Here is an 8771-nt window from a genome sequence, read left to right as displayed (position 1 = left end):
GCATCCAGCAGTCTCTAATCCAGGCAGCAGGTCAAGAGGGAAAAGGATGACCATTCATGAGAAACTTGCCATAGAGTTCCATGAACGTAAATTACAATATTTAAAAGAAGAACATGAAGTCAAAATGAAAATTCTTCATCTTGAGTTGTCTATGAAAGAGAGAGACATGAAGCAGCAGCAGTGTCAATTGTTTTTGAAATTTTTTTACCTGTCTATGCCAATCATTTATGTATCACTCAAGGCTCATTTATGAGAAGTGCTGCAAAGCAAAAGCATCTCTGTAAGCAAGTCCATTTCTGTCATTGGCTAGCTCAGCGATAGGGACATGTTGGTCATCATCATCTTCAATATCAGGGTCTGGGCAGCCACACTGTTTAAGAAAATTATGAAGCACTGCTGTTGCAATAATAACAATGCAGCACCTCCTAGGTTCAAACCGCATTGTATTTCGGAGACACTGGAAACGATTCTTCCATACACCAAACACGCGCTCTATTAGCCCTCTGGTGAGCATGTGAGCTTGGTTATAGCGCTGTTGCTCTGGTCTGACTGGATGGAGATAAGGGGTGAACAAGTCACCCACTGTGCATACCCACTGTCACCAAGTAGAATTCCAGAGTGTTGTCTTGTTTCAAACTGACCGTACAAAGAGGAGTTGTGGAAAATCCTTGAGTCATGAGTTGAACCTTTCCAACGTGCAACAATATTGGAGAACTGCATAGTGGGAGTGCACACTCCTTGTACATTTATTGAAAACCAGTTTTTACGATTTCTGAATTCCTCAGCATCTGCTGTAGAGGGACACTTGATGGGAATGTGGCAGCCATCGATACAACCAATGACTCCAGGGAAGTTCCCATATTCATAGAAATCTACCTTGTAGGTGGCCTGTTCAGCAGCATTTGGGAATTTGATGAAATCCTTTTTCAGTTCACATATAGCACTGCAGACTTTGTGTACTATTTTGCACACTGTTGATTCACCTACACCACACAAATCCCCAGTTTCACGATGGAAGGTTCCACATGCCAAAAACCTTAAGGTAATTAATATTTGTAAGGAAGGAGAAATAGGGGTGCCCCTGACTAAGTCACCTGAAAGCTTGGGCCGCAGCAAACCAATTATTTCTGTTGCGTTTTCCTTTGACATATGGAAACGGTCAAGAAAATGTAAATCATCAAAATCATTTAGTGGGTTGCTCCTGTCTTTCAGCAACCTTCTTTCTGGTCTTGGTGGTGGTCTCTGATTGTCGTTGAAATAGTCGAGGTAATCCATTTTCTGCTACTGTGGACGTGAGCCTTGAGGCAAGAAGGTTTTAATCTGAGGTTAAACCTGCTTCTGACCAGGTTTAATTTAAGACTTCATTTAGATCTGAATTAGGTCTAATCCTACTTCTAGAAATCCGATTGTTTAAGTCTAGACTAGTGCAAGTCTGAGACTATTGTAATCCATGTGTGAGAAAGCTACTTCAATAAATCCAGGTTTAAAATGACATTTAGTCTACGACTAGGCTTAATCCCCGTACGGGAAACCGGCCCTAGATCACTCACACCTAAGGCAGTTATTGTAAATGAAATAGTCACAGATAATAGCATCAATGTACTTTGCCTTACTGAAACCTGGCTTAAACCAAATGATTATTTCGGTCTAAATGAGTCTACTCCATCAGGATACTGTTATAAGCATGAGCCCCGTCTGATTGGTCGTGGCGGCGGTGTTGCAACAATCTATAGAGATATTCTTAATGTTACCCAGAAAACAGGTGACAAGTTTAATTCGTTTGAAGTACTTGTACAAAATGTTATGCTCTCAGATGTAAGAAAAAATCCCTATTATCTCTAGCTTTGGCTACCGTATATAGACTGCCAGGGCCTTACACTGATTTCCTAAAAGAGTTTGCAGATTTTCTTTCAGATCTATTGGTCAACGTCGATAAAGCATTAATTGTTGGAGATTTTAACATACACGTAGATAATTCAAATGATGCGTTAGGGGCTGCGTTTACAGAATTATTAAATTCCTTTGGGGTCCAGCAAAACGTCACTGGCCTAACTCATTGTCTAAATCATACACTCGATTTAATTATATCATATGGAACCGATCCAACCGATATAGATATCATTCCACAAAGTGATGATGTCACTGACCATTACATGGTAACTTGCATATTACGTACTGCTGTAATATGTCATGCGGTGCCGCGTTATCGACCAGGCAGAACAATCCTTCCATCCACCATAGATAATTTCTCAAATTGCTTATCTGATCTGTCTCAGCTGCTGCCTGAACCCAAACAAACAGATGAACTAGAGGAACTAACCAGCACTATGAGCACCATTCTCTCTAGAACATTGGATATTGTTGCACCCTTTAAATTAAAAAAGGTCAGAGAGAAAATTAAAGCACCATGGTACAACAATACTATGCATGTTCTAAAGAGAGAAACCTGTAATTTAGAGCGTAAATGGAAACAAACTAATTTAGAGGTCTTTAGAATCGCGTGGAAAGACAGTATGTCACGTTATAAAAAGGCCCTAAAAGCGGCCAGGGCTGAGCACCTCCGCAAACTAATAAAAAATAACCAAAATAATCCAAGGTTTTTATTTAACACCGTGGCTAGACTAACAAATAAACAGACGTCACCTGAACAAAATATCCCATTACAGTTTAGTAGTAATGATTTCATGAACTTCTTCACTGAGAAAATAGAAAGCATCAGAACCACAATTGTAAACGTTCAATCTTCAATCGCGCCTTATAATTCAGCTTCAATTATCACCCCGCAAGAACAATTACAGTGCTTTACAACTATAGAACAAAAAGAGTTAAATAAACGTATCACTTCATCTAAAACAACAACATGTTTATTAGATCCTATACCAACTAAACTACTGAAAGAAGTGTTGCCTATAGTGGAAGAGCCTCTCCTCAATATTATTAACTCATCTTTAACTTTAGGTCATGTTCCAAAAACATTTAAATTGGCAGTTATAAAACCACTCATTAAGAAACCACAATTAGATCATAATAACCTAGCAAATAATAGACCCATTTCAAATCTTCCATTTATGTCTAAAATATTAGAAAAAGTGGTGTCCGCTCAACTGGGCTCTTTCTTGCAAGAAAATGACATCTATGAAAAGTTTCAGTCTGGCTTCAGGCCGCACCATAGCACTGAAACTGTGCTCGTTAAAATCACAAATGATTTACTTTTAGCTTCTGACCAAGGCTGTATCTCAATACTAGTTTTACTTGATCTTAGTGCTGCGTTCGATACTATAGATCACACAATACTCTTAAATCGACTACAAAATTATACTGGTGTTCAAGGACAAGCATTAAGCTGGTCAGTAGATGACGTCAGTAAACTATGGAGTGCCGCAGGGATCTGTGTTAGGCCCTCTATTATTCTCAATATATATGATGCCACTTGGAAATATTATAAGGAAACATGGAATTAGTTTCCATTGTTATGTTGATGACACTCAAATATATATTTCATCACGGCCGGATGAAAACGCTAAATTATCCAAATTGACAGAGTGTGTTAAAGATATAAAAGATTGGATGATGTGTAATTTTCTTTTAATAAATCCAGACAAGACAGAGGTACTACTTATCGGTTGAAAAAAAACGCCCACAAAACCTCTCACAATACAACTTGAAAAATAGTAGGATGTCCTGTTACTTTATCCTCTACAGTAAAAGACCTGGGTGTTATACTAGATTGCAACCTGTCTTTTGAAAATCATATTTCTTATGTTACAAAAACAGCATTTTTCCACCTTAGAAACATTGCTAAGCTACGTAATATGCTATCTGTTTCTGATGCAGAAAAGTTAGTTCTTGCATTCATGACCTCGAGGCTAGATTACTGTAATGCTTTATTAGCTGGTTGTCCTGCATCCTCAATAAACAAGCTACAGTTAGTCCAAAATGCAGCCGCTAGAGTTCTTACTAGATCAAGAAAATATGATCTTATAACACTGATTTTATCATCACTACATTGGTTACCTATAAAGTTCTGTATTAATTACAAGGTATTGCTACTGACTTATAAAGCCCTAAACGGCTTAGCTCCAGTCTATTTAACGGATCTTCTATCGCCCTATAATCCATCGCGCTCTTTAAGATCACTAAATTCGAGGCTTTTGGTCATACCTAGGATATCCAGATCCACCAAAGGAGGGAGAGCATTTTCACATTTAGCTCCTAAACTCTGGAATGGCCTTCCTGATACTGTTCGTTGCTCAGACTCGCTCTCCCAGTTTAAAACTAGATTAAAGACGCATCTCTTCAGCCAGGCATTCATATAATATTTTTAATCTTACAGTTCAAACTACAATCCAGCCTCTAGTTCAGGGGTGGGCAAACTACGGCCCGCGGGCCACATACGGCCCGTTAGGCTGTTTAATCCGGCCCGTCGAGTATTTAAAAAATTGTCTAAAGATCGCATTCATTTTGCCTCTTTCTTGCAATATTTGCGTTTTATATTTATATATATTGCGTTGCAAATATTTGACAATCGGAATATCAGATATTTCATGCCATAGCTAACAAATGTAAAAAAGGAAAAATGACATAAAAGCAGATCATCATTCATTCGGCGCTGTTGTGGCTGTGGTGTGTCACGTAACAAGCTAGACGCGTCACCATGGAAACCAAACAGACAGCGCCTTAAAAAGACGCATAGCACATGTAAGCGCATAGATTTGGTGCACATTAATGTTTTTTTCTTTTTTTGAAAACTCACAGAGAAAAAAATGTTTGGTAACCGCTTGCACACATGTTTAGTTTTTCCTTTGATTTGTCTGCTATTTAATTTTGCTACTCTGGATTTGTGGATGTATCCTCCTTTATCGCCCGGCTTTCGACTACCATAACGTTACGCTCCCCTGTCTGCCATGTACAGAACCCGGTTTTGTTCATTAAATGTTCTGATCTGCCTTCGCTTTTTATGTTTTATTTTATTATACTTAAAATAAATTTGTATAATCGTTTATTTCGGGGTTTTTTTTCCACAAATGTATGTCTTTTGGAAGTGCAAATTGATTGCCATGCAGTTTAAAGTTGAATTAACGTAACCTTCTGTCATTTTTACTCTTCTAAGTGTACACTTAGGTGTTTTGTTTCTAATTTACGGTTAGGCCCATTAAATAATAATAAGGATAAACAATATTTAAAAAGTATAGGCTATAATTATCAAACATCTGACTAATTAAAAATTAACCTCAAAACATAACATGCTAAATGGGGGATATCTAGCATAAAAAAATGTTTTGTCAGAATGTCCTCTCAGTTGTTGAATTTCGCGCAGACGTTGCCACAACGTAAATGTGTTTGCTCAGCCCGATCTCATGAAAGTGCAAATACCACGAATTGTATTTGTAGTTCTTATGAAACGCAGTTTTCGCGTGCATATGATACGCACTTAAAGGGATAGTTCGCCCAAAAATTAAAATTCGGTCATCATTTACTCACCCTCAAGTTGTTTCAAACCTGTATGAATTTTTTTTTTCTGCTGAACACAAAAGAATATATTTTGAAAAATGTCGGTAACCAAACAGTTGATGGACCCCATTGACTTCCATAGTATTTTTTTTTTTTCCTATTATGGAAGTCAATGGGGTCCATCAACTGTTTGGTTACCGACATTTTTCAAAATATCTTTCAAATTATTTCAAATATTTTTCAAAAATTGCACTCCGCACCCCTAATCCTAACCAAGGGGTTTACAGTGCACAGCATATGCACAAAAAAATAAATATTTTTGGCGTATAAATGGCACGAGAAATTAAATTCGTGGAATAGATACGCACTTTCATGAGATCGTGTTTCATAATCTGCTACTGGGCCGGCCCTCTGTCAAATTTTAAAACCCAGTGTGGCCCTTGAGCCAAAAAGTTTGCCCACCCCTGCTCTAGTTCATAAACGCCAGAGGAGAACTGGCCCCCCGACTGAGCCTGGGTTCTCCCAAGGTTTTTTTTTTTTTTTTTCATTAGGTCACCTGATGGAGTTTCAGGTCACCATTAGGTCACCTGATGGAGTTTTTTTCGGTTCCTTGCCACTGTTGCCTTTGGCTTGCTCAGTTGGGGATATTTTGGGAATATTTCATTTAATTTTATCAATCAATAAATTCCACTAGAATCAAACCTTGTTGTATTATTTTAATTTAATACTGTGAAGCTGCTTTGATACAATCTGTATTGTGAAAAGCGCTATACAAATATACTTGACTTGACTTATAAGACATGACCTGGAACGAACCATCAATCATTAATTAACCCTTCTATCGTTTCTTAGACAGGTTATTACATTTATATCAATACACCAGTTCAGCTTAAGAGTCTGAGGGCTACTTGTGTATGCGTTCCCTTTTGGGGTTCCCTTTTTGGTCGGCGTACAAGGGGTTTCCCGAGTTCATTCGTTGGCTGGTCTTCTCGTGCCTGATGTCTGGGGCGGCCAGTCACGTGGTGTGCTGGCAGATGAATGAAACTCTTTGTTGAAGCTGGCTTTGCAGAGGAAACGTGGACCGAAATCTTGCTGCAAAACTTAACTTAGAGCCGAGACTCACAATGGAAAAGAAAGGAAACTAAGAAAAGAAAGGAAATTGAGACGAGAGTAGATGATGGCTTGAATAAAGTTGTTTAGCCCATGTTCTTCTGATCTTGATTTGGGTTCTTTCGTCTGCGCGTTTACATAGTTACTAGCCTGTGTGGTCTCTTCTCCCTTTGCGCACTTTTTCTAACCTTTGTCGAGAACTCTTCTCAAAACATTGTTCGGGTCCAAGATTTTAAACTCACATGTTTGCCCAGCCTCCTGGATCAGTTCTGACCAATCAGACACTGTCTTTATTTGTCTCATCGTAAATCATGCGTTATCTGTGATCTCCTTGCTCTCCAGCACTAGCAGAGAGAACAAGAGGCCACAGTTTAGACATTATTACTATTAGAATACAAAACATTTTACACAGATTTCAATCAAGCCATCTTTTGAATCAAGAGCATACGATCATACTGATATGAAACACAACACACTTTCATTCAAACGTGTAAGGAATATGACTTAGCTCAAATGATTATAGGGAATCAAAATTATGAATCGGGTTGATTCATCTATATTCTTACAATATTAATAAATTATTGAAGCTGAAATTTAGACTTATTCGTATCAATGTTCAATTACAATGAATTATAATTCAATCATTAATATACCAAAATGTCCCTCTTTCAGATCAATTAATCAGAATAATTTTGAGGGAAATTAATGTATTAATTAAACAGTTGTTTGTCCCGCAAACTGGTCGTAAAATTAATTCCATCAACTTCTCAACAAAATTATCTCTTTCTTATAATTCGAAGAAAGCTATGTTTTCTGGCCAAGAAAATTAGCTTCTTGTTCTTATAAAATGTAGGTTACTTAACAGTAGCACCTTTGTAAAGCGTAGCTTGATCATCATTTCATTGACTTGTACAATGAACACTTATACAGAGACAATCTAGGATCAGAGTTTCCGCTAGAAAAAAATGGTGCCGGTCAAAGTGACCGGCAGAGGTTCCGTTTTCCGGACATTTTAATAATATGCCGGTCAAATATCGCCTCTTAATTAGTCAAGTTGAGGAAAACTGGAGGCAGTCTATGTAACTTAAAAAATGACATAATCAGGCCATATAGAATGCAACATGTTTATTAGCCTAACTTTCAAATAGACGGAAAAAAACATTAACGTCCGATTGGCGTCAATCAACGTCAATTGTTTTTACTATGGTTTCACATTTATATTTTAACAAACCAATCCCCCTTCCCAACATAAAATATCTGAAGCCTATTGTTTTTACTCAAGCGAACTTCCCAGTGTCTCTCAACTTGCAATGCGCAAGCCGCGTAACCTTGTTCTCTGCAAGGCGACTTCGCTGCTTCGTCTTGATCCGATTCTGCAGTGAGAACCCCCTCTCTGCAGGAACACCCGAGACCCATTTTCTACTATGGTTTTGTACGTTTCTTCATTCGGATCTATTTGCGATCCATTCCATTATAAACAAACAACGCAGTTTATATGCTTCGTCCTTGTTTCATTATTCATTAAGATAATAATTAATAAATGCACGCATAATTATCAGTGAACTTGATAAATGTTGCAGATATGTTTTGCTATGCATGCACAAACAAATGCCTTTCAACTTAGCCTATGTGTGCAAAATTCAGAATAAAATGAATGTGCAGCAATTTGTACAAATAGAGAGTCTAGGTCTTTTATACGTGTTGTAGCCATTAAATAAGCTCATTTAGTTTAATATTTGTTAAAATATTATAATGTTATTTTTTAATTTATGTGGATTATGAAAAGTGAACCGCACGTGTAAGATAGTATGCGCAATATCGAGAGAAATGGAGCGGGTCAGACATGATCTTGACCACTTAATTAAGTTTTTTGTTTTGTAGAAAGCCTTTTTTGAAGTGAATTTCGTTTTGTATAAATTGTATCTTAATTTAAATTTTTTTTTATCAACCAATTGCCTACATTTTAATATAAGAATAATAATAATTTTTAATATAGCAGACGATAGGCCTACATGACGGCGCCCGCGCGGTCACTTGCTCGTTAACGGGAGCGCATCTCATCCTAATTTAACGAAACTCAGTGTAGGCCTCACAGACATGAAATATATCTTAAGGAAGCTTGAAATGTCTTTTTAACAATTTAAAACGAAAAGAAATATGCTACTCTCTGATTATGTAGCCTAATCCATGATGTGCATTTCTCTCTATAG

General features: G+C 37.5%; 1 pseudogene across 1 annotated transcript; it reads right to left on the bottom strand.

The window, feature by feature from the left end:
* Positions 1 to 247: 247 nt before the first annotated feature.
* Positions 248 to 1275, bottom strand: LOC308702230 (putative nuclease HARBI1; annotated as a pseudogene). Its single transcript has one exon. The product of its transcript is annotated as a putative nuclease HARBI1 (transcript).
* Positions 1276 to 8771: the final 7496 nt, after the last annotated feature.

This window comes from Scardinius erythrophthalmus (assembly GCF_964197995.2).
Source record: "Scardinius erythrophthalmus genome assembly, chromosome: 14".
Lineage (NCBI taxonomy): Eukaryota > Metazoa > Chordata > Actinopteri > Cypriniformes > Leuciscidae > Scardinius > Scardinius erythrophthalmus.
Note: the sequence above shows the minus strand (reverse complement) of the source record. Positions and strands in the feature narration are given on the sequence as shown.